The following is a 26035-nucleotide window of genomic DNA, read 5'->3' as shown; positions in this document are numbered from 1 at the left end:
CACAGCGCCTGCAACTCAGGGGTTACCGACCAGACCCCCGCACAGCGCCTGCTAGCTCAGGGGTTACCGACCAGACCCCCGCACAGCGCCTGCTAGCCCAGGGGTTACCGACCAGACCCCCGCACAGCGCCTGCTAGCCCAGGGGTTACCGACCAGACCCCCGCACAGCGCCTGCTAGCCCAAGAGTTACCGACCAGACCCCCGCACAACGCCTGCTAGCTCAGGGGTTACCGACCAGACCCCCGCACAGCGCCTGCTAGCCCAGGGGTTACCGACCAGACCCCCGCACAGCGCCTGCTAGCCCAGGGGTTACCGACCAGACCCCCGCACAACGCCTGCTAGCTCAGGGGTTACCGACCAGACCCCCGCACAGCGCCTGCTAGCCCAGGGGTTACCGACCAGACCCCCGCACAGCGCCTGCTAGCTCAGGGGTTACCGACCAGACCCCCGCACAGCGCCTGTTAGCTCAGGGGTTACCGACCAGACCCCCGCACAGCGCCTGCTAGCCCAGGGGTTACCAACCAGATCCCCGCACAACGCCTGCTAGCCCAGGGGTTACCGACCAGACCCCCGCACAGCGCCTGTTAGCCCAGGGGTTACCGACCAGACCCCCGCACAGCGCCTGCTAGCCCAGGGGTTACCGACCAGACCCCCGCACAGCGCCTGCTAGCTCAGGGGTTACCGACCAGACCCCCGCACAGCGCCTGCTAGCCGAGAGGTTACCGACCAGACCCCCGCACAGCGCCTGCTAGCTCAGGGGTTACCGACCAGACCCCCGCACAGCGCCTGCTAGCTCAGGGGTTACCGACCAGACCCCCGCACAACGCCTGCTAGCCCAGGGGTTACCGACCAGACCCCCGCACAGCGCCTGCTAGCTCAGGGGTTACCGACCAGACCCCCGCACAGCGCCTGCTAGCTCAGGGGTTACCGACCAGACCCCCGCACAGCGCCTGCTAGCCCAGGGGTTACCGACCAGACCTCCGCACAGCGCCTGCTAGCCCAGGGGTTACCGACCAGACCCCCGCACAGCGCCTGCTAGCCCAGGGGTTACCGACCAGATCCCCGCACAGCGCCTGCTAGCTCAGGGGTTACCGAGCAGACCCCCGCACAGCGCCTTCTAGCTCAGGGGTTACCGACCAGACCCCCGCACAGCGCCTGCTAGCCCAGGGGTTACCGACCAGACCCCCGCACAGCGCCAGCTAGCCCAGGGGTTACCGACCAGACCCCCGCACAGCGCGTGCTAGCCCAAGAGTTACCGACCAGACCCCCGCACAACGCCTGCTAGCCCAGGGGTTACCGACCAGACCCCCGCACAGCGCCTGCTAGCCCAAGAGTTACCGACCAGACCCCCGCACAGCGCCTGCTAGCCCAAGAGTTACCGACCAGACCCCCGCACAACGCCTGCTAGCTCAGGGGTTACCGACCAGACCCCCGCACAGCGCCTGCTAGCCCAGGGGTTACCGACCAGACCCCCGCACAGCGCCTGCTAGCTCAGGGGTTACCGACCAGACCCCCGCACAGCGCCTGTTAGCTCAGGGGTTACCGACCAGACCCCCGCACAGCGCCTGCTAGCCCAGGGGTTACCGACCAGATCCCCGCACAACGCCTGCTAGCCCAGGGGTTACCGACCAGACCCCCGCACAGCGCCTGTTAGCCCAGGGGTTACCGACCAGACCCCCGCACAGCGCCTGCTAGCCCAGGGGTTACCGACCAGACCCCCGCACAGCGCCTGCTAGCTCAGGGGTTACCGACCAGACCCCCGCACAGCGCCTGCTAGCTCAGGGGTTACCGACCAGACCCCCGCACAGCGCCTGCTAGCTCAGGGGTTACCGACCAGACCCCCGCACAGCGCCTGCTAGCTCAGGGGTTACCGACCAGACCCCCGCACAACGCCTGCCAGCCCAGGGGTTACCGACCAGACCCCCGCACAGCGCCTGCTAGCTCAGGGGTTACCGACCAGACCCCCGCACAGCGCCTGCTAGCTCAGGGGTTACCGACCAGACCCCCGCACAGCGCCTGCTAGCTCAGGGGTTACCGACCAGACCCCCGCACAGCGCCTGCTAGCCCAGGGGTTACCGACCAGACCCCCGCACAGCGCCTGCTAGCCCAGGGATTACCGACCAGACCCCCGCACAGCGCCTGCTAGCTCAGGGGTTACCGACCAGACCCCCGCACAGCGCCTGCTAGCTCAGGGGTTACCGACCAGACCCCCGCACAACGCCTGCTAGCTCAGGGGTTACCGACCAGACCCCCGCACAACGCCTGCTAGCCCAGGGGTTACCGACCAGACCCCCGCACAGCGCCTGCTAGCTCAGGGGTTACCGACCAGACCCCCGCACAGCGCCTGCTAGCTCAGGGGTTATCTGACCAGATCCCCGCACAACGCCTGCTAGCTCAGGGGTTACCGACCAGACCCCCGCACAGCGCCTGCTAGCCCAGGGGTTACCGACCAGACCCCCGCACAACGCCTGCTAGCTCAGGGGTTATCTGACCAGATCCCCGCACAACGCCTGTTAGCTCAGGGGTTACCGACCAGACCCCCGCACAGCGCCTGCTAGCTCAGGGGTAACCGACCAGACCCCCGCACAGCGCCTGCTAGCTGAGAGGTTACCAACTAGACCATCGAACAGCGCACACCCCCGCACAGCGCCTACTAGCCCAGGGTTTACTGACCAGACCCCCACACAGCGCACTCCCCCCGCTCTGGCCGCTAGCCCAGGGGGTACTGACCAGACCCCACAAACCGGACCCCCCGCTCTGCCTGCTAGCCGAGGGGTTACCGACCAGACTCCTGCAAACCGCACCCCCGCTCTGGCCGCTAGCTGAGGGGGTACTGACCAGACCCCTGCATAGCCCCGCCAGCTAGCACCCAGCTCGCTGTAGTTGCCTAGTTTATTGGTAAGATCACGCGAGAAATGTCAAATGCCTTACTGAAGTCTAGGTATCCCACGTCCACTGCTTCTCCCTTAGCCTATAGATGATGGATCGTATGGTGTGTTCTGGATGGGAGCTGGAAGCATGTAAATAACTGTATGAGTCAGTTACACTCTACACCCCACCATCAACCTCAGCCTGGACCATTTTACATGAGAGATCCATTTCCTGGACACAACAGTACAAATCAGCAATGGAAAATTAGACACCACTCTCTACAGAAAACCCACTGACTCCTACAGTTACCTACATGCTTCCAGCTCCCTCAACTACCCACCCAGGCTGTGTCTAAACTACATGGCTCCATCGATGGAGCCATGTAGATTAGGCTGATTGGTAAAGGGAAATGAAGTCTGGACACTCCCACGCCGACCTGAAAGCCCTTTATCGACCTCCCCCTTATGCCTCATAGGATGAGGTTTACCGGGAAGGTCGATAAAAGGCTTTCATGTCGGCAGGGGAGCGTCCAGACTAGCGTGCTGAGCCGACAAACTGCTGATCAGCTGTTTGTCGGCTCAGCGCGGCAGCCATGTAAATTTAAATGAAGCCGCGATTATTTAAATTGCGGCTTCATTTCCCTTTGCCAAACAAACAAATCTACATGGCTCCGTCGATGAAGCCATATAGTTTAGATGTACCCCCAGAGAAATAAAAAAGCAAATTGAAAGAGCCAGACGAATACCTAGAAACCATCTACTTCAAGACAGACCCAAGAAAACCAACAATAGAACACCACTTGTCATCACCTACAGCTCCCAACTTAAACCTGTCCAACACATTATCAATAAACTACAGCCTATACTTGAACAGGATACTAAACTCCGAGAGGCTCTGGCAGACAGACCCATAGTCTCCTATAGACAACCACCTAACCTCAAAATGATTCTTATCAACAACCACAGGACATACCACACTAATACCAACCCTGGTACCTTCCCTTGCAACAAACCCCGTTGCCAGCTTTGTCCACATATTCATTCTGCTGATACCATTATTGGACCTAACCAAGTGAGTTATAAGATCAAGAACACATATTCCTGCGCATCCAGAAATATAATCTATGCTATCATGTGCCGAAAGTGTCCGTCTGCTACGTACATTGGACAAACATCTCAGACACTTCGCCAAAGGATCAATGCCCACAAAACAGATATCAGACAGGATCACAAAGAAAAACAGTTTCTTGCCATTTCAACCAGAAAGGACATTGTCTCAATGACTTGATTACCTGCATCCTGCTTCAAAGACCTTTTAAAACTTCACTTCAAAGAGAATCCTCTGAACTGTCATTCATGCTTAAATTCAACACTTTACGCTCAAATTTGAATAAAGATGCTAATTATCTTACCCATTACAAAGATAGCTTCCCCAATTATCACCTCTAATATCATTAGCTCACAGACATTTACCTCCCCCCTTCCCCCCCGTCCATCCTTCTGTTCTGAAATGTGATTTGTCCTTTTCATATGTGTTCATTTTTTTTATTTGTATCCTTTGGTATATATGGTTGTGACTGTTTTCTTCCACTATTTGATCTGAGGAAGTGGGTCTGGCCCACGAAAGCTCATCACCTATTAAACCACCTTGTTAGTCTTTAAAGTGCTACACAGTCCTGTTTTTTGTTTCAGCTGCACCAGACTAACTTGGCTACATTTCTACCACTATTTTTAGTATTTGACAAATCTGAGGCATTGTCCCAGACTGAGGTGTCACTAGAGGAGGTTTTGGAACAAAGTGATAAACTGAACAGTAACAAGTCACTGGGTCCAGATGGCATTCACCTAAGAGTACCAAAAGAAATCAAATGGGAAATTGCGGAACTATTAACTATGGTTTGTAACCTGTCCTTTAAATCAGCTTCTGTACCTAATAACTGGAAAATAGCTAATGTGAAGCCACTATTTAAAAAGGGCTCTGGAGGTGATCCTGGCAATTACAGACCAGTAAGTCTAACATCAGTGCCGGGCAAATTAGTTGAAACTATAGTAAAGAATAAAATTGTCAGACACATAGATGAACATAATTTGTTGGGGGAAAGTCAATATGGTTTCTGTAAAGGGAAATCATATCTTACTAATCTGCTAGAGTTCTTTGAGGGGATCAACAGACATATGGATAAGCGGGATCCAGTGGATATCGTGTACTTAGATTCCCAGAAAGCCTTTGACAAGGTCTCTCACCAAAGGTTCTTAAACAAAGTCAGTTGTCATGGGAAAAGAGGGAAGGTCCTTTCATGGGTTGATAACTGGACAGGAAATAAAGGGTAAGAATAAATGGTCAGTTTTCCAAGTGGAAAGAGGTACCTAGTGGGGTCCCCCAAAGGTCTGTCCTGGGACCCATTCTATTCAAATTATTTATAAATGATCTAGAGAAAGGAGCAAAGAGAGAGGTGGCAAAATTTGCCAATGATACCAAACTGCTCAAGATAAAGACCAAAGAAGAATGAGAAGAGCATCCAAACTAAGTGACCAGGCAAAAAAATGGCAAAATTGAATGTTGCTAAATGTAAAGTAATGCACATTGGAAAAATAATCCCAACTATCCATACAAATATGACGGGGACTAATTTGGCTACAACTACTCAAGAGAGATTTTGGAGTCATTGTGGCTAGTTCTCTGAAAACATCCACTCAGTGTGCAGCAGCAGTCAAAAAAGCAAATAGAATGTTAGGAATCATTAAAACAGGAGTAGAGAATAAGACAAAGAATATTTTATTGCCTCTGTATAAAACCATGGGACGCCGACAGCTGGAATAGCGCATACAAATGTGGTCGCCTCATCTCAAAAAAGATATTTTGGCACTGGAAAAGGTTCAGAAAAGGGCAACAAAAATGATGAGGGGTTTGGAATAGCTGCCATTTGAAGAGAGATGAAAAAGACGTGGACTTTTCAGCTTAGAAAAGAGGAGACTAAGTGGGGATTTGAGAGAGGTCTATAAAATCATGACTGTTGTGGAAAAAGTGAGTAAGGAAAAGTTCTTTACTTGTTCCCATAATATAAGAACTAGGGGTCACCAAATGAAACTAATAGGCAACAGGTTTAAAACAAAAGGAAAGTGATAGGGAATAGCCAGCATGGGTTTGTGAAGAAGAAGAAGTTACTCACCCTGTGTAGTAACGATGGTTCTTCGAGATGTGTCCCCGTGGGTGCTCCACTCCAGGTGTCGGGTCCCGTCCCGGCGCCGCTGGTCGGAAGTTTTCCATAGCCGTAGTTGGGCCGGACCGCGCATGCGCGAGCGGAGCGCGCGGCGTTCGCGCCTTTGCAACGGTCCGGCCCCCCCCCTTGTCAGTTCCTCTCACCGCTCGGTCCCTGAAAGACAAAGCAGAGAGACCCGGAGCGGGGAGGAGGGTGGGGCGTGGAGCACCCACGGGGACACATCTCGAAGAACCATCGTTACTACACAGGGTGAGTAACTTCTTCTTCTTCTTCGAGTGGTCCCCGTGGGTGCTCCACTCCAGGTGAGTACAAAGCAGTAACCCAGAACGCGCTCCGGGTCAATTATTTTCTACCGTGGACAGTACCGCAGAGGCTACTGCAGCGTCTGAAGCCCACCTCTTCGTTATGGCATAATGACGTGCGAAAGTTATACTAGAAGCCCAAGTAGCCGCACGGCAAATATCCGCCAGGGGAACTCCCCTTGCAAATGCAGTGGAAGTCGCTACAGCTCTCGTGGAGTGAGCCCGAGGTAATGAAGGAAGAGGTTTGTTTCTAATTGAATGACATTCCATAATACAGAGTGTGATTAATTTTGCAATGCGTTGAGTGGAAAGTGCCTTGCCTTTCGATCTAGGTGCCAAAGATACCAACAACCTGTCGGTTCGTCTCCACTGGCGCGTTCTGTCTATGTAGAACGACAGTGCGCGTCGGACGTCAAGAGTGTGAAACAGAGCGTCTCTACTGGAGGAATGAGGTTTGGGATAAAAGGTCGGTAGAACGATAGGTTCATTGATATGGAAAGAAGAACAAACTTTGGGGATAAAGTCCGGATGTAATCGGAGTGTTACTGTGTCCTTGGAAAAAACAGTGAAGGGGGGGCTTGCCATCAGCGCCCCCAATTCCCCTACCCGTCTTGCCGATGTAATTGCAAGCAGGAAGACTGTTTTCATCGTTAAAATATGTAGCGAAACCGATGTCAAGGGCTCAAAAGGTGGGTGCATAATGGTATCCAACACTAGGTCGAGATTCCAGGAAGGAGAGGGCGCGCTTCGTGGCGGATATAAGTTTTGAAGTCCCTTCAAGAATCTTTTTGTAATTGCGTGAGAGAAGAGCGCGGAACCCTCTACTGGTTGATGAAAAGCACTGATGGCTGCCAAGTGCACTCTTAAAGACGATAGCGTAAGACCTGACTCTCGTAAATCAAGGATGTAGTCCAAAACGTTCTGTAGAGGAGATGATAGGGGGTGTATATTGTTCTGAATGCACCAGTCAGAAAATCTCCGCCACTTTGCCAGGTAGGTATTCCGTGTAGACTGTTTTCTACTGGGAAGAAGTACTGTCTTGACCTCTTCAGAGCATAGATTTTCATCTCCTTTCAACCAGTGAGAAGCCACGCCGTCAGATGCAGCGACTGCAGCCTGGGGTGTAACAGTGTCCCCCCTTCCTGAGTGAGGAGATCCTGATGGAGAGGAAGAAGGTAAGGTGGCTGGATTGACATCCTGTGTAAGAATGGAAACCAGGCTTGTCTGGGCCATGCTGGAGCTAGGAAAATGACCGTTGCTGCCTCTAACCTGATTTTCTCTAGTGTTCTGGAGATAAGCGGCGTGGGAGGAAACGCATACAGAAGTGCTTTCTTCCACCTGATCAGAAACGCATCGCCGAGAGAGCTCTTGCCGAGCCCCGCTCTCGAGCAATATAGGTGACATTTCTTGTTGTCGTATGTTGCAAATAGGTCTACCAGTGGAGTACCCCATCTCTGGAATATCGCAGATAGAATGTCTGTCCTCACTTCCCACTCGTGATCCATGGGGAATTGTCTGCTGAGGGAGTCTGCAATCACATTGGCGGTGCCAGGTAAGTACGATGCTGTTATGCTTACGTTGTTCTGTATGCACCAATTCCAGCACCGCACTGCTTCGGCGCATAGGGAACGTGATCGTGCTCCCCCTTGTCTGTTGACATAATACATCGCCGCTACGTTGTCTGTCAGTATCCTTACTGTAAGCCCTCTGATCTGGGGAAGAAAGTGTTTGCATGCGTAGAAGATTGCTCGAAGTTCCAACAGATTTATATGCAGACGTCTCTCGCTGAGCGACCATTTGCCCTGTATTCGCTCGTTGTCCATATGGGCTCCCCAGCCTATGAGCGAGGCATCCGATGTTATCTGCACGGTTGGTTGCTGTCGATGGAATGGGACTCCCGTGAGGAGGTTTCTCGCTTCTGTCCACCACTGCAGCGATCTCTGAACATGTGGAGGTAACCACACTAGCTTCTGAATGTCGTGCCTCACGGGGACGTAAACCGTGGACAGCCAATGCTGAAGGCTCCTCAAGTGGAGGCGTGCATGAGGAACTACTGCAGTGGCCGCTGCCATATGCCCGAGGAGACGAAGGCAATTGTGTACCGATATGGTCATGTTGCCAGTGAGTATAGTGACAAGATCCTTGATTGCTTGAAATCTTTCTTGCGGTAAGTAAGCTCTTGCCATGCGCGAGTCTAGGTTTATCCCTATAAACCTTATAAACTGAGTTGGAATAAGTGTCGATTTCTGCTTGTTGAGAAGGAGGCCGAGTGATTCGAAAGTTTGTTCGACCATCGCCACCATTTGTGACGCCTCTCGCTGCGTGGCACCTTTTATTAAACAGTCGTCCAGGTACGGATATATTATCACCTGTAACCGACGCAGATAAGCTGCTACGACGGCCAGGGTCTTTGAAAACGCTCTGGGCGCTGACGCCAGCCCGAACGGTAGAACGCGATATTGAAAGTGATCGTGGCCTATCACAAATCGTAGAAAACGTCTGTGCGCAGGATGTATTGTGATGTGAAAATACGCATCTTGTAAATCGAGGGCAGTGAACCAATCGTTTAGATCGAGGGACGGTATTATGGAATGCAGGGTCACCATTTTGAAACGCTGTCTGCGAAGATAACGATTCAAACCTCTTAAATCGAGAATGGGCCTCCAACCCCCCGTTTTCTTTTCCGTTAGAAAGTATCTGGAATAAAACCCTCTTCCCTTGAACTGATCGGGGACCCTCTCTATTGCTCCGATATCCAGGAGACGATGAACTTCCTGTTGCAAGAGATTTTCTTGAGATGGGTCCCTGAACAGGGACGGGGAGGGTGGGGTGGTGGGGGGGATGGAGGCGAAAGGAATGGTGAAGCCGTTGTTTATGACTTCCAGTACCCATTTGTCCGTTGTTATCTCGACCCATTGGTGGTAGTAAGGTCGTAAGCGGTGGTGGAACATGGGTTTGTCCAGGTTGATTGGTAGTGTGCGCTTGCCCTCGACCAGGGAGTCAAACTTGCTGCTTTGAGGCAGCCGTGCCTGTCACTCTAGGCGGTGGTGGACGCCTCCGCTGGGGGCGCTGTCTCGATCGCGCTTGGTCGAAGGGGCGATTTTGCTGCCTCCTCGACTGATAGTCATACCGTCTCTGGTATGGGAAATAACGCCGGCGACGGAATGGTGGTGCGTACATGCCGAGCGTACGAAGCGTTGTTCTTGAGTCCTTCCCAGTATGAAGGACCTCATCTGTTTTCTCCGCAAACAATTTTATCTTATCGAACGGGAGGTCTTCTACCTTGGAGTGCAGCTCCTTAGGTACCGCGGCCGTGGCGAGCCAAGAAGATCGCCTCATTGATACCGCTGTTGCTACTCCCCGAGCTGCTGTATCAGCTATATCCATAGCTATCTGAAGATTGGCCTTTGAACACGCATAGCCCTCCTTGAGAATAGATCGTAGTAGCTCCCTGTCTGCCTCTGATGATCTCTGAGACAGCTCAGTAAGCTTTGTTATACTATCAAAGCTATGATTGGCTAGGAGAGCTGTGTAATTCGCTATGCGAAGGAGCAGCGTGGCTGATGTGTAAACCTTTCGGCCAAAGGCATCCAGTTTCTTCGCCTCCTTATCAATGCCCGCATTTTTCAGCTGCGGGTTCTTAGCCCTTTGGAGAGCTGCGTCGACCACCAACGAGTTTGGTTGCGGGTGAGTGAAAAGAAATTCTGAATCTTTAGACGCTATAAAATATCGCTTTTCTGCCGGTTTTGACGTTGGTGGAGTCGAAGCCGGGGTACGCCAGATTTCTGCAGCTGATTGGAGGATAGCCTCGTCCATAGGCAAGGCGACCTTAGATTGTTGTTTAGGGTTTAGGTTCCTCCAGAGCTTGAATTGTTTCGTTGGAGTGTCCAATATCTGAACCTCCTGAGATTGGGCCACTCTCCTAAACAGATCTTGAAAGTCCTTTGTGTCGTCTGGGGGAGATGGGTCCCCCTCAAACAGTGCGTCGTCAGGGTAGGATGACGACATATCTTTTTGTGACATATTGTGCAGCTGATCGTCCACATCCGATATCTGCCCTTCCTCAGGCTCAGATAGCTGGACTGAAGGTGAGTGGTTTTGCTGTTGAGATGACGCCCCCTTCCAGTCCTTAATTGGTGATAATTGTCGCGATTCATGAGGGGTATGGCAACAACAATGGCCAGGACGATAGTGATATCTTTCATATCCGGATGCTCGATGGCCCCTATGATCAGGGTGATCAGGCGAAGACCTTTGGGAGGAGTATCTACTGGCATACCCCCTATGATAGGATCTTGGGGGGGAATAACTTGGTGAACGAGATCTATATGATGATTCCCTATAATAACGATGACATCGTCCGTGACGATCAGAATAACGAGACCTTGATCTGCATCGCGGGGACCTTGTTTGGTTATGAGAAGATGTGCGATGAGTAATGCTTGGTGAATGAGAGGGAGAGATTGAAGGCTCGAGTGAGGCTGAAATTGAATGCCTCGTGACAGATTTCTTAGCAGCCTTAGTGGGGACTGCAGAGGCAGAAGGAGCCTCTCCCCCTTGCACTGATAAAGAAGAATGGGCAGGGGGAGGACTAACCAGGACTGCGTCGTCCTGTTGTGTTACTGCCCTGGCCGGCACCCCAGTCAGCTGTTCTTGCGGTGCCGTTGCAGCTGCAAACTGATCGGCCGGTGCCGAGTCGGCACGGAGGGGGGCGCTCTGTTTATTGTGTTCACTGAGCTCCGCGGTGCCGTGTGGCAGGGTTGCATCTGGTGCCGGACCCGGTGCCGGCTTACCCTGACTTAGTCCAGGCATTTGCGGTGCCGTTCTGATTCGCGGCTGGGCAGACTGCCGCGGCTCCAGCCCTTGGAGCGGTGCCGAGCGCTGCGTGTCATTCACGCTCTCAGCGGGACGTATAGCCGGTGCCGATGACGTGCGGCTTGATGTTGCCGCCTGCGGCTTATTTGATCTCTCCGGCTGTCTCGCGGCCCCGGAGGCTCCCTGCTTATGTCCCTGAGACACACAGGACAATGAGGGGGGCGGGAGGGAGCGGGCAGGGGAAGCCCTTTTCTTTTGCGTTCCCGTTGCCGGTGGGGATTTCGCTCTTTTACCTTGCCCTCCGGGCGCTCCTGAGAGATGTTGCTCAGAAGGCTGTAGCGCTTTATCGCAGAGGAGGAGCTTTAAGCGCATATCTCTTTCCCTGCACGCTCTGGGAGTTAACTTTGCGCAGTGAGCGCATTTTTGCGGTACATGCGACTCTCCCAGGCATCTGACACAGGCTTCATGCCCGTCAGAGGCAGGCATAGCCTCCTTGCAGTGTATACACCGCTTAAAACCTGGTGAGCCAGGCATAATCTCCCTCTCTCGTCCTCTTCTTGGTTTTTTTTTTTTTTTTTTTGATTCGATTAACTACTATTCTTTTATCTTCGTTTGTTTTCTTTTTCTTTTTTTTTTTTTTTAAACGGTCCTGTGAGGAGAGAAACGGCGTTCCGCCAGCGACCACGGGCGGCTGAGAGGAACTGACAAGGGGGGGGGCCGGACCGTTGCAAAGGCGCGAACGCCGCGCGCTCCGCTCGCGCATGCGCGGTCCGGCCCAACTACGGCTATGGAAAACTTCCGACCAGCGGCGCCGGGACGGGACCCGACACCTGGAGTGGAGCACCCACGGGGACCACTCGAAGAAGAACAAGTCATGCCAAACTAATCTGATAGCTTTCTTTGATAAGATAACGAGCCTTGTGGATAAGGGAGAAGTGGTGGATGTCATATACCTAGACTTTAGTAAGGCATTTGATACGGTCTCGCATGATATTCTTATTGATAAACTAGGCAAATATAACTTAGATAGGGCCACGATAAGGTGGGTGCATAATTGGCTGGATAACCGTAGTCAGAGAGTTGTTGTTAACGGTTCTAAATCCTGCTGGAAAGGGATAGCAAGTGGAGTTCCTCAAGGGTCTGTTTTGGGACCCGTACTGTTCAATATCTTCATCAATGATGTAGATATTGGGATAGAGAATACTCTTATTAAGTTTGCAGATGATACCAAACTGGGTGGGGTTGCGACTTCTTTGGAGGATAGGGACATAATTCAAAATGACCTTAGCAAGTTAGAGAAATGGTCAGAGGTAAACAGGATGAGGTTTAATAAAGAGAAATGCAAAGTGCTCCACTTAGGAAGGAACAATCAGTTCCATACATACAAGATGGGAAGCGACTGTCTAGGAAGGAGCATGGCGGAAAGGGATCTAGGGGTCATAGTGGACCACAAGTTGAATATGAGTCAACAGTGTGATGCTGTTGCAAAAAAAGCAAATATGATTCTAGGTTGTATCAACAGGTGTGTTGTAAGCAAAACTCGTGAAGTCATTCTGCCGCTCTATTCTGCACTAGTTAGGCCTCAGCTGGAGTACTGTGTCCAGTTCTGGGCGCCACATTTCAAGAAAGATGTGGAGAAATTGGAAAGGGTACAGAGAAGAGCGACAAGAATGATTAAAGGTCTAGAGAACATGACCTATGAAGCCAGGCTTCATGAACTGGGCTTGTTTAGTTTGGAAAAAAGAAGATTAAGGGGGGACATGATAGCGGTTTTCAAATATCTAAAAGGGTGTCACAAGGAGGAAGGCGAAAATTTGTTCCTCTTGGTTTCTGAGGACAGGACAAGGAGTAATGGGCTTAAAGTGCAGCAGGGGAGGTTTAGATTGGACATTAGGAAAAAATTCCTAACTGTCAGGGTGGTCAAATATTGGAATAAATTGCCAAGGGAGGTGGTGGAATCTCCCTCTCTGGAGATATTTAAGAACAGGTTAGATAGACATCTGTCAGGGATGGTGTAGACGGAGCTTGATCCTGCCTTGAGGGCGGGGGGCTGGACTCGATGACCTCTTGAGGTCCCTTCCAGTCCTATTATTCTATGATTCTATGATTCACTCAGTGCACAGTCAGCCTGTGGAACTCCTTGCCAGAGGATGTGAAGACTAGGATTTTAAGAGGGTTCAAAAAAGAGCTAGTACATGTATGGCTGTTAGCCAGGATGGGTAGGAATGGTGTCTCTACCCTTTATTTGTCTGGAAATGGATGACAAGAGAGGGATCACGTGATGATTCCCTGTTCTGTTCACTCCCTCTGGGGCACATGGCCTTGGCCACTGTCGGCAGACAGGACATGGGGCTAGATGGACCACTGGCCTTATGATTTAGGTAGCACCAGAAACAGAGTGTCCCTGGTTTGTACCTTCACTGCAGCAAGAGCCATCCAAGATTTAAAGACTTTAAGGGGTGGAGATTCCAGTCCTTCCTTAAGTGACTTTAGTGGTTAATCATCACAATTACAAAGTTGTGTCTTATCTCCAGTATGAACGTGTCCCACTACTAGATAAAGAGCCTTCAGCTACCAGAAATGTGTCCCATCATGTTAATATCTCAAGTGTGCAGAAGGTGAGACTAGATGATCATAGGGGTACTTCTGACCTTGCTAGGTCACCTCTTAACCTGCTAAATGCTACTCAGCTTGTGCTTTTTCAGTCTCTCACTGAGGGCAGGTTTTCCAGACCTTGAGTTGACCTCGTTACTCTTTTTGGAACCCTTTCCAAATTTATCAACATCATTTCTAAAGGCTGGACACTTGGACGAGACAGTCTCCAGTAATGGTCTTTCAGACGTGGTAACACCTCTTCCTTGCTCCTACTTGACACTTCCCTGTATATGTATCCATTCTTACATTTGCCCTCTGGCCACCACAGCACACTGGAGGTATGTCTACACTACAAAGTTAATTTGAACTAACAGCCGTTAGTTCGAATTAACTTTCATAGGCGCTACACATACAAACCTATTCTATGAGGACTAATGCCTAGTTCGAATTAAGTAGTTCAAATTAAGGGCTGTGTAGCCACTTAATTCGAACTAGTGGGAGGCTAGCCCTTCCCAGTTTGCCCTGGTGGCCACTCTGGGCACCACCAGGGAAACTCGTCTGCCCCCTCCCGGCCCCGGAGCTCTTAAAGGGACATAGTCTGGCTACGGTGCTTGTGCCAGGTGCAAGCCTGCCAGCACCTAGCCAGCAGACCCTGCACCTGGCACAGCATGAGCCAGCCACCCGCTGCCACCCAGCCCTCTGCCTCTTCCCAGGACCAGGCTGGCAGCTCCCAGGAGCCTGCCCGGGGCCACAAGAGACAGGTGCCCACCTGGTCTAGTGCGGAGATCGTGGACCTCATCCAGGTTTGGGGGGAGGCTTCTAATGTCCACAACCTCTGCACTAGGCACAGGAAAGTGGCCGTCTAGGAGTATAGCTGCCAGCCTGGCCACCAAAAGCCACATGTGAACCCAGGAGCAGGTCTGCATGAAAATCAAGGTGGTCCAGTGAGACCCCCGACCCTGAGCCCTGAGCTTAGAACATAAGAATGGACGTACTGGGTCAGAGCAAAGGTCCATCTAGCCCAGTAGCCTGTCTGCCGACAGCGGCCAACACCAGCTACCCCAGAGGGGATGGACCAAAGACAATGACCAGGCCATTTGTCTGGTGCCATCCATCTCCAGCCTTCCACAAACAGAGGCCAGGGATACCGTTCCTACCCCCTGGCTAATAGCACTCCATGGACCCAACCTCCATGAATTTATCTAACTTCTCTTTAAACTCTGTTATAGTTCTAGCCTTCACAGCCTCCTGTGGCAAGGAGTTCCACAGGTTGACTATTTGCTTTGTGAAGAAGAACTTTCTTTTATTAGTTTGAAGCCTGCTACCCATTCATTTCATTTGGTGTCCTCTAGTCCTTCTATTATGGGAACTAATGAAGAACTTTTCTTTATGCACCCTCTCCACACAATTAATGATTTTATAGACCTCTATCCTATCCCCCCTCAGTCTCCTCTTTTCTAAGCTGAAAAGTCCCAGTCTTTTTAGCCTCTCTTCATATGGGACCTGCTCCAAACCCCTAATCATTGTAGTTGCCCTTTTCTGAACCCTTTCCAAGGCCATAATATCTTTTCTGGGGTGAGGAGATCACATCTGTACACAGTACTGAAGATATGGAATACCATAGTTTTATACTTCCTCTCCTCCTTCTTCCCCTGGCTTCCCCCTTCCAGCTCTCTCCTCCCAGGTTTCCCCCTCCCCTCTCCCACCCTTTCTCTTCCCCTCTCCCACCTCCTTTTCCCAGTCTCCCCAGAGGTTAATCCCCCCCCCCCCCCAGTTTTGTTAAATAAAGAGAGTTTATAAAGAGGGGTCTACGGAGGGGTAAGTGGAAGGAGGTGAGGGAGGAAAGGGGTACGAGCCCCCGATAGGGAGGACTGGGGTGGCTCTGCGGGCTCCTCGGGGTGGAAGCTCTCCTGCAGGGCCTCCTGGATCCTGACAGCCCCGATTGACCCCCCCCGGATGGCAGCCTGCAGCAAGTGCAGCTGGGCTGATGGCCAAGTGCTGTGATGTGCCGAGTGTGGGTACTCAGGGAACTCCAAGACAGGACTGCTTTGCTGCCCCTCATCGAGGTAGACAAGCAAGCGGGGAACCCTGAGAACTGTCTGTCCAGGGTGGGGGTTGGGTCCCTTTAACCACAGCCCTCGGCTAGCCTGAGGCAGCAGCTCCACGCTCTAAGTCCTAACCTGATGCCCTGCTGGCACCTGTTCCGGCCAGCCTTAACTTCAGTTCAGGGTCCTCTCAATGTGGACATGTTAGTTCGAATTAGCAAAACGCTCATTTGAATTAGTTTTTAGGTCTAGATGCACTAGTTCAAATTAGCTTAGTTCGAATTAACTAATTCAAATTAAGTTAGTTCCAATTAGTGCTGAAGTGTAGACATACCCTGGGAGATCTTGTTTGGTTCAGTGTTTAATGGGATGGAGCGGATTGTCAATTGATAGATACAAACCCAGAAAAGCCTACTGTGATCGAAGTTCTTATGAATTAATTCCTGTTTGGACTGAAATGGGCCTTTTAGGAAGACATCTGATCTTGGTTTAGAAATCACTGTCTCAGCCCTGGTAAATTGTTCTCTGATAAAAACTTGCCTCTTATTCCCAATCTGAATTCATTTAACTTCCAGACACTGGATTGTGTTGTCGATTGAAGAACCCTCCAGCTATGAAATCTGTGTTCCCCGTGTAGGTACTTACAGATTGTGACCTCTTAATTTCCTCTTTGTTAAGGTGTACAGGGCCTCAAGGAGCTCTGTCACTTTCATCTTCCCAGCAATGTTATCTATGGCTTTCATTTCTCCAGGGCTTTTTATGGCATGGAAGGCCCCAGAGTTTCCAAGAAAGGAAGCAGTAGTGACTGTGCAGTTGGCTTGTCTTCTCTTCTCCCCCTTGCATGAATATACATTATGCTGTGAAAACAGATACCGATTTCTGCTTCAGACAGGAAAATGACCAGTGGAGTCCTGGATACTTCTACCACTTGGTACCAAGGACCAAAAGCAGTGTCTCTGAATGGGACTTGGGGTTTGTGGTGCGAACCAGCTGAACATGAGGTCCCAGCACAAGGCTGTGTCTAGGCGAGCAAATATGATTCTTGGCCGTCTAAAGAGCGGGCTATTGAGTAGGAGCAAGGGTGCGGTACATCCCTCTGGAAGCTGTGGCCATACTTCAGACCGGCTGGTGACCATTCAAAAAGGTTCAGAAAATAGCCAGGAGCTTGATCTGGGATCTGGAAAGCCTGCCGTACAATGAGAGTTTGAAGGTACTGAGTATGTGCACGCGAAGGCTGAGATTCCCGTCTGTGAGCACTTCTGTGGGGACAGGACTTCTGAGAGCAGAGGGCTGTTTAATACAGCAGACAAAGGCAGAATGAGATGCAAGGCCAGAAGCTGAAGGAAGAGAATTCAGAGTAGAAATAAGACCCAGCTATTAACAGGGAGGGAACAGCTCCCTTTGAGATGTGCTGGATTCTTGATTGCTGAGGGTATGTTTAGATTACATGGCTCCGTCGATGGAAACGATGTTTACCGGACCAGTCGACAAAGGCTTCCCTTGTCGACTGTGGTGCATCTAAACTGCCCCACTGTGCCGATCAGCTGATCGTTGGCACAGCGCGGCGGCCATTTTGATGTAAATGAAGTGGCAATTATTTAAACTGCTGCTTCATTTTGCTATGTCTAGTAAACTCATCTACATGGCTCCGTCGATGGAGCCATGTAATCTAGACATACCCCAGGGTGATTTGTAGCCTCTCAGGGTGTCTCCCGCAAAAAGCACTTCTCTAGCTCAGCTGGATGCAGGAATCACTGAGAAGCCAGACCAGCTGGGCACTTCTCACCTTAGCATCTCTGAACAGTACAGTAGTCCTTGGAGATTGCAGCCATGCTCTGGGGTGCTGTACAAACCCAGAACAAGAGGCAAGCCCTGGCCCTGACCATGCAAAGACTTATGCTTCTTGGTGTAGTTCATTGATTTCAGTGTCTAAAGTTAAGCATGTAGATAGAATCATAGAGCTAGACAAGACCTCAGAAGGTCATCAAGTCCAGCCCCCTGCCCAAGGCAGGGCCAATCCCAACTAAATCAACCCAGCCAGGGCTTTGTCAAGCCGAGACTTAAGCACCTCTAGGGATGGAGACTCCACCTCCTCCCTAGGGAACCCATTCCAGTTCTTCGCCACCCTTGTAGTAAAATAGTTTTTCCTAATATCTAACCTAGACCTCCCCCACTGTAACTTGAGCCCATTGCTCCTTGTTCTGCCATCTGTCACCACTGAGAACAGCCTCTCTCCATCCTCTTTGGAACCTCCCTTCAGGAAGTTGAAGGCTGCTCTCAAATCCCCCCTCACTCTTCGCTTCTGCAGACTAAACAAACTCAAATCCCTCAGTCTCTCCTCATGGGTCATGCGCTCCAGCCCCTAATCATTTTGGTTGCCCTCCACTGGACCCTCTCCAATGCATCCACATCCTTTCTATAGTGGGGGGCCAAAAACTAGACACAATACTCAGATGTGGCCTCACCAGAGCCGAATAAAGGGGAATGATCACTTCGCTGGATCTGCTGTCAATGCTCCTCCTAATGCAACCTAATATGCCATTAGCCCTCTTGGCTACAAGGGCGCCCTGTTGACTCATATCCAGCTTCTCATCCACTGCAATCCCCAGGTCCTTTCTGCAAGACTGCTACATAGCCAGTCGGTCCCCAGCCTGTAACAATGTTTGGGATTCTTCCCTCCCAAGTGAAGGACTCTACACTTGTGCTTGTTGAACCTCAACAGATTTCTTTTGGCCCAATCCTCTGATCTGTCCAGGTCACTCTGGACCCTATCCCTGCGCTCCAGTGTATCTACCTCTCTTCCTAGCTTAGTGTCATCTGCAAACTTGCTGAGGGTCCAATCCATCCCCTCATCCAGGTCATTAATAAAGATGTTGAACAAAACCGATCCTAGAACAGATCCTTGGGGCATTCCACTAGAAACCGACCGCCAACCTGACCAAGCTGTTGATCACTACCCATTGCGCCCGACAGTCTAGCCAGCTTTCTATCCATTTTACAGTCCATTTATCCAATCCATATTCCCTTAACTTACTTGCAAGAATATTGTAGGAGACCATATCAAAAGCCTTGCTAAAGTCAAGGTATATCACATCCACTGACTGTCCCATATCCACAGAGTCAGTTACCTCATCAGAGAAGCTAATCAGATTGGTCAGGCATGACTTTCCCTTTGTGAATCCATGTTGGCTGTTCCTGATCACTTTCCCCTCCTCCAAGTGCTTCAAAATGGATTCCTTGAGGATTCCCTCCAACATTTTTCCAGGGACTGTGGTAAGGCTGACTGGTCTGTGGTTCCCTGGATTGTCCTTCTTCCCTTTTTTAAAGATGGGCACTCCATTTGCCTTTGTCCAATCACCCGGGATCTCTCCCGATCTCCATGAGTTTTAAAAGATAATGGCCAAAGGCTCCACAATGACATTTGCCAACTCCCTCAGCACCCTCAGATGCATTAAATCTGGGCCCATGGATTTTCTAAATAGTTCTTAACTTGTTCTTTCCCCACCAAGGGCTGTCCACCTCCTTCCCATACTGTATTGCCTAGTGCATTTGTCTGGGAGCTGACCAGGTCCGTGAAGACAGAGGCAAAGAAAGCATTGAGTACTTCAGCTTTTCCCACATCATCTGTCACCAGGTTACCTCCCTCATCCAGTAGGGGCCCCACAACCTCTCTGATCACCCTCTTATTGCTAATATGCCTGTAAAACCTTTCTTGTTCTCCTTCACATCCCTTGCTAGCTGCAATTCCGATTTTGCTTTCGCCTTCCTGATAACTCCCCTGCATTCTCGAGCAATATATTTATATTCCTCCCTAGTATCTGTCCAAGTTTCCACTTCTTGTAAGTTTCCCTTTTGTGTTTAACCTCACCAAGGATGTCCCCAGTAAGCCAATCTGGTCACCTACCATATTTGCTTTTCTTGCTGCACATCAGGATGGTTTCTTCCTGTGCCTTTAATAAGGCTTCTTTAAAATACTGCAAGCTCTCCTGGACTCCTTTCCCCTTCATGTTACATCCCAGGGAATCCTGCCCATCAGTTCTCTGAGGGTATGTCTACACTACAAAGTTAATTCGAACTAACAGACGTTAGTTCGAACTAACTTTCATAGGCGCTACACTAGCGCTCCGTTAGTTCGAATTAAATTCGAACTAACGGAGCGCTCAGTTCAAACTAGGTAATCCTCATTCCACGAGGATTAAGCCTAGTTCGAACTAGCTAGTTCGAATTAAGGGGTGAGTAGCCCCTTAATTCGAACTAGTGGGAGGCTAGCCCTCCCCAGCTTTCCCTGGTGGCCACTCTGGCCAACACCAGGGAAACTCGTCTGCCCCCCTCCCGGCCCCGGCCCCCTTAAAGGGGCACGGGCTGGCTACAGTGCCCGTGCCAGGTGCAAGCCTGCCAGCACCCAGCCAGCAGACCCTGCACCTGGCACGGATCGAGCCACCCACCCGATGCCCCCCAGCCCTCCCCCTCTTCCCGGGACCAGGCTGGCGGCTCCCGGGAGCTTGCCCGGGACCGCAAGAGGCGGGCACTCGCCTGGGCTAGTGCGGACATCGTGGACCTCGTCCACGATCTCCGCACTAGGCACAGGAAAGTGGCCGGCTTGGGCAGGAGAGCTGCCAGCCTGGCCACCCAGGAGCAGGTGTGCAAGAGAATCAAGGGGCTCCACTGAGACCCCCGACCCTGAGCCCTGAGCTTACAATGGCCGTCCTGGGTCAGACCAAAGGTCCATCTAGCCCAGTAGCCTGTCTGCCGACAGTGGCCAACCCTAGGAACCCTGGAGGGGATGGACCGAAGACAGTGACCAAGCCATTTGTCTCGTGCCATCCCTCTCCAGCCTTCCACAAACCTTGGGCAGGGACACCACTCCTACCCCCTGGCTAATACCACTCCATGGACCCAACCTCCATGACTTGATCTCACTTCCCTTTAAACTCTGTTCCAGTTCTAGCCTTCACAACCTCCTGCAGCACGGAGTTCCACAGGTTGACTCTTTGCTTTGTGAAGAACAACTTTCTGTTACTAGTTTGAAGCCTGCTACCCATTCCTTTCCTTTGGTGTCCTCTAGTCCTTCTTTATGGGAACTAATGAAGAACTTTTCTGTATGCACCCTCTCCACCCAACTCCTGCTTTTAGAGACCTCTATCCTGTCCCCCCTCCGTCTCCTCTTTTCTAAGATGAAAAGTCCCAGTCTCTTTAGCCTCTCTTCATATGGGACCTGTTCCCAACCCCTGATCATTTTAGTTGCCCTCCCCTCTCCCAGCCTCTCTCTTCCCCTCTCCCACCTCCTTTTCCCAGTCTCCCCCAGTTTTGTTCAATAAAGACAGATTCCATTTTGGAAGACACGTTATCTTTATTTTGTACATCAAGAAGAGGGGCTAGGGAAGGGTAAGTGGAAGGAAGTGAGGGAGGAATGGGGCACGAGCCCCCGATGGGGAGGACTGGGCTGGCTCTGCGGGCTTCTGGGGGTGGAAGCTCTCCTGCAGCCCCCCAACTGCTCCCTCTCCCCAGATGGCAGCCTGCGGCAAGTGCAGCCGGGCTGATGGCCGAGTGCTGTGATGTGCCCAGTGTGGGCACTCAGGGCACTCCAAGCCAGGACTGCTTTGCAAGCGGGGCACCCCTGAGAACTGTCTGTCCAGGGTGGGGGTTGGGACCCTTTAAGCACAGCCCTCGGCTAGCCTGAGACAGCATCTCCACGCTCTAAGTCCTCCTCTGATGCCCTGCCGGCACTGCTTCCGGCCATCCTTAACCCCTCTTCAGGGTCCACTTAATGTGGACGCACTAGTTCGAATTAGCAAAACGCTAATTCGAACTAGTTTTTAGTTCTAGATGCGTTAGTTCGAATTAGCTTAGTTCGAATTAACTAATTCAAACTAAGTTAGTTCGAATTAGCGCTATAGTATAGACATACCCTGAGGGAGTCAAAGTCTGCTTTTCTGAAGTCCAGGGTGTGTGTTTTGCTACTCTCCTTTCTTCCCTTGGTCAGGATCCTGAAATCAAGCTGAGCATGGCCCCTTCAGCACTTGTACCAAGAAGTTATCCCCAACATTCTCCAAAAACTTCCTGGATTGTCCGTGTACTGTTGTATTGGTCTCCCAACAGATGTCAGGGTGATTTAAGTCCTCCATGAGAAGCAGGGCCTGTGATCTGGAAGCTTCTCTCAGTTGTCTGAAGAAAGCCTGGTCTACCTCATCCACCTGATCTGGTGGTCTATAACAGACACCAACCACAACATCACCCCTGTTGCTTTCACCTCTAAACTTAACCCATAGACTCTCAACAGGCTTTTCTCCCTCTAAATACTGGAGCTCTAAGCAATCATACTGCTCTCTTACATACAATGCAACTCCTCCTTTTCTCCCCCGCCTGTTCTTCCTGATCAGTTTATACCCTTTCATGACAGTGCTCCAGTCATGCGAGTCATCCCACCAAGCCTCCGTTATTCCAATCAAATCATAGTTCTTTGACTGGGCCAGGGATTCTAATTCTTCCTGTTTGTTTCCCAGGATTCTCGCATTTGTGTACAAACACCTTAGATAACCAGTTGATCACCCTGCCTTCTCCATCCATATCAGGAGTCCTCTCTTGTTGCTCGTTCCTCCTTGTGTTTCTTCCCAGTATCCGACTGCCTCACTTACCTCAGGGCTTTGGTCACTGTCCCCCAACAAACCTAGTTTAAAGCCTCCTCACTAGGTTTGCAAGCCTGCCCGCGAAGACGCTCTTTCCTCTCTTGGTTAGGTGGATCCCATCTCTTCCTAACAATCCTTGTGCCCGGAACAGGGTCTCATGGTCAAAGAAACCAAAGCCCTCTCTCCGACACCACCTGCACAACCACACATTTACTTCCTCAATTTGACAATCCCTACCCGGACCTTTTCCTTCAACCAGAAGGATGGACGAGAACACCACTTGTGCTTCAAATTCCTTGATCCTTCCTCCCAGCGCTACATAATCTACTGTGACCCGCTCAAAGTCATCTTGGCTGTATCGTTAGTTCCTACATGGAGAAGCAGGAAGGGGTAGCGATCTAAAGGTTTAATCACTTTTGGAAGACTCTCGGTCACATCCTGAATGTGAGCTCCCCGTAAGCAGCACACTTCTTGAGATTGCAGGTCTGGACGGCAGATGGATGACTCAGTCCCTTTTAGGAGGGAATCCCTGACCACTACACCACCACCCGTCCTCTTCTTTTGGGGGTGGTGGTCGTGGAACCCCCATCTCTAGGACTATGCATTCCATGCCTTCCAGTAGATGGTGTTCCCTTCGGATTTCTTCCCTGAGAGGTCCCTGCCAAAGAATTCTCCACCACAGTGCCTGGGGAGAGAGCCTGAAACCGGTTACTTACCTCTACAGGAATGGGGGATACCTGAGTTGGCCTTCTTCTCCTTCTAGAAGAGACATGCTGCCAGTTTTTGTCCTTGTCCTGTACTGTCCTCACTGGCTCTTCAGCCTGCTGTGCCTGCAGGACTAAATGCTGCCTTCTATCAAGGAAGTCTTCATCCTCTCTGATGGAACGTAGGGTCGATACTTGGGCCTCAAGTCCTCTAATTTTTTCTTTCAAAATGGCAACCAGCTTGCACTTAGTGCAGATGACATCCCTTCTTTCTTCTGGGAGGAAGACAAACATGGCACATGCTGTGCAGATAACAGACGACCTATCACCATCCATATCTGACTTCCTTCTGAGAGATTCCTCAGATGTTATTAAATGCCTCCTTGAAGGGCAGGAGTGTAGTGTGTAAGTCCTTGCTGAATCTAATAGAAGTCACACCCCCTTCCTACTTGCTACTCCCATTTGCACATCCAAGGGCTGCCTCGGCCCCTTTTGCCCTGGCATTGTGCTGGCAGTTGATACTGAGGTGTAGTAACAGGCTGGTCTGAGGGCATGTCCCTCTCTCGCTTCCCTGCGCCACATCAAGCACAACTAACCAAAACCAAGGACGAGTCCTCCTGAGGCACCTTAATGATGTACATGTTTATTGGGGCATCCACTTTTGGGAGAAAAACCACTTTGTCAGATGCAAGACAGGCCTGAGCTGAGCAGGGCTTGAAAGAGAGATTTGTTCGGAAGATTAGGACATGCTGAGTGACACAAAGCAGAATGAAAAGTACATTCCAGGTCCCTCACAAGGGAGCCAGCAGGAGTTCAGTGCTGTTTTATGAGGAAGCAGGGCCCACGCGCAAGGAAAGAACAATACTGAGGTCTGGATAAGAGACTGGAACAGGACCACATGAATATGGCACACATTTGGTGGATGAAAAGTTTGCTTGCTGAAAGGCCTCAGAATGTACGGGGGACGGAGGTTCCCAGTGGCCCCTGCAGGAGTTGGTTCCTGGCTCTGTACTAGTTGACATTTTTATCAACGACCTACAAGGGAATATATGAAGCGTGCAGATGCCATGCCACTAGGGAGAGTGACAGATAATGAGGGGGACAGTTCACTGACGCAGAACTATTTGGATTGCTTGGTCAGCTGAGCACTAGCAAACAGTACCCGCTGCAACGTGGCCAAGAACACAGTCAGGTCTACAGGCTGTGAGCACAGACCAGGAGACTCTGCGTGAGAAGCAGTGACCCTGAAAAGCTTTGGGGATCATGGGGGCAATCAGACATGAACTCTCAGTGCAATGCTATGACTCAAAGGGGCAATGCGATTCCTGAACGTATAAACGGGAAGATGGAGTTGAAATGGACTAGTTCTGTTCCCTTGGCATTAGGCACTGCTGCCACAGCTACTGGGACCAGTCCTTGTGCCCACAACTCGGAAAGGCTGTTGCTAAATTAGCAGAGGTTTGGAGAAGGGCCACAAGAACGATAAAAGGGTTAGAAAATACACTTTGGAGTAGGGGTCTCTAGCCTTCCTAAGCACGAGATCACCTTTTGAATGTAAGTGCACTCCAGGATCTACCTCAAAGCCAAGATACCCTTCCCCCTTGCTTCGCCCATTGTTACTCACTGTCACCGGGCTGGGACAGAGCTGGGGGCGCAGGGCAGGCTGAGGAGTTTGAAGTGTGGGAGGGGCTCCAGGCAGAGCCTGGGGCAAGGGGTTTGGTACAGGAGGGAGCTGAGGCTGCAGGCTCTGGGAGGGCGTTTGAGCACTGGAGGGGCTTCGGGCTGTGGTTCAGGATGCAGGCTCTGGCTGGGTACCACTTATCTCAGGTGGCTCCTGGGTGGGGGTGCAGTGGGGCGAGGCAGACTCACTCCCGTCCTGGCCCTGCACCACTCCCAAAAGGGGCTGGCACAAGGTGGCTCCATACACTGCCCCATTTGCAAACACCACCCTCACACCTCCCATTGGTCATGGCTACCCATTCTTGGACAATGGGAGCTGCAGGGGCAGTGTCTACAAGCAAAGCCTCTGGGCCACAGCAACCTGCCAACCACTTCCAGAAGCAACACAAGCCCTGGGCAGGACTGAGGCTACCTTAGTCTCTCTGCGCTGTCGCACCATTAGCGGCCGATATCCCAATATGGCTGCTGGAGTCTCTAGGAAATTGAGCCCAATTCCAGAAGGCTTCCAGCTAATGTTCTACACATGGATGGAAAAAATTAGAGGGAATGAATTTTATGTGCACCTATATTGCGGTGATAGCAGATGTGCAGCATGAGCAGAAACACAAAATCTAGAGAGAATATTTTAAAAAATTACTATGGGGATTATTAATGCACCCACAACAGGTTAGGCAGTTTAGAACTCACTACTCCAAGAATTACATTTAAGTGTAGAGAATCCCAGGGCGGGCAGAGACTTCAGGAGTCATTAGCTAAGTATAGACTATGGGGCTTTATTAGAAAAAACTATGCAAATTGTCCTGCGCAATTTGCGTAGCTTTTTCTGATCGCTTTTCTGGAAGAGGCTTTTCCACCATTTGGCCCAGTCTAGATGGGGCCAAATGGTGGAAAAGCCTCCTCTTTTGGCAGAGCCCTTATCCCTTGTGGAATGAGGTATACAGGGCTCCCTGAAAAAACACGTTTGCTCTTCTGATTTTTTCACGGAAGAGCAAACGCACTCCCTGGATGCGGCAGATTTTTTCTGGGATACCTCTGGTATCATGCAAAAACCCCAGAGTCTAGTCCAGTGGTCCCTAACCTTTAGAGGCTGCCGGGCGCCAGGGGGCATGGCTGTTCTCCTGCCGGGCGCCAGAGGGCAGGGACACATGCACGCCCGGGGGCACCCCCCCCATAGCCA

Source organism: Pelodiscus sinensis, chromosome 5 (genome assembly GCF_052426305.1).
Source record: "Pelodiscus sinensis isolate ZL-2025 chromosome 5, ASM5242630v1, whole genome shotgun sequence".
In the NCBI taxonomy this organism is placed as follows: domain Eukaryota; kingdom Metazoa; phylum Chordata; order Testudines; family Trionychidae; genus Pelodiscus; species Pelodiscus sinensis.
The sequence above is the reverse complement of the archived record's forward strand: the minus strand, read 5'-3'. Positions refer to the sequence as shown.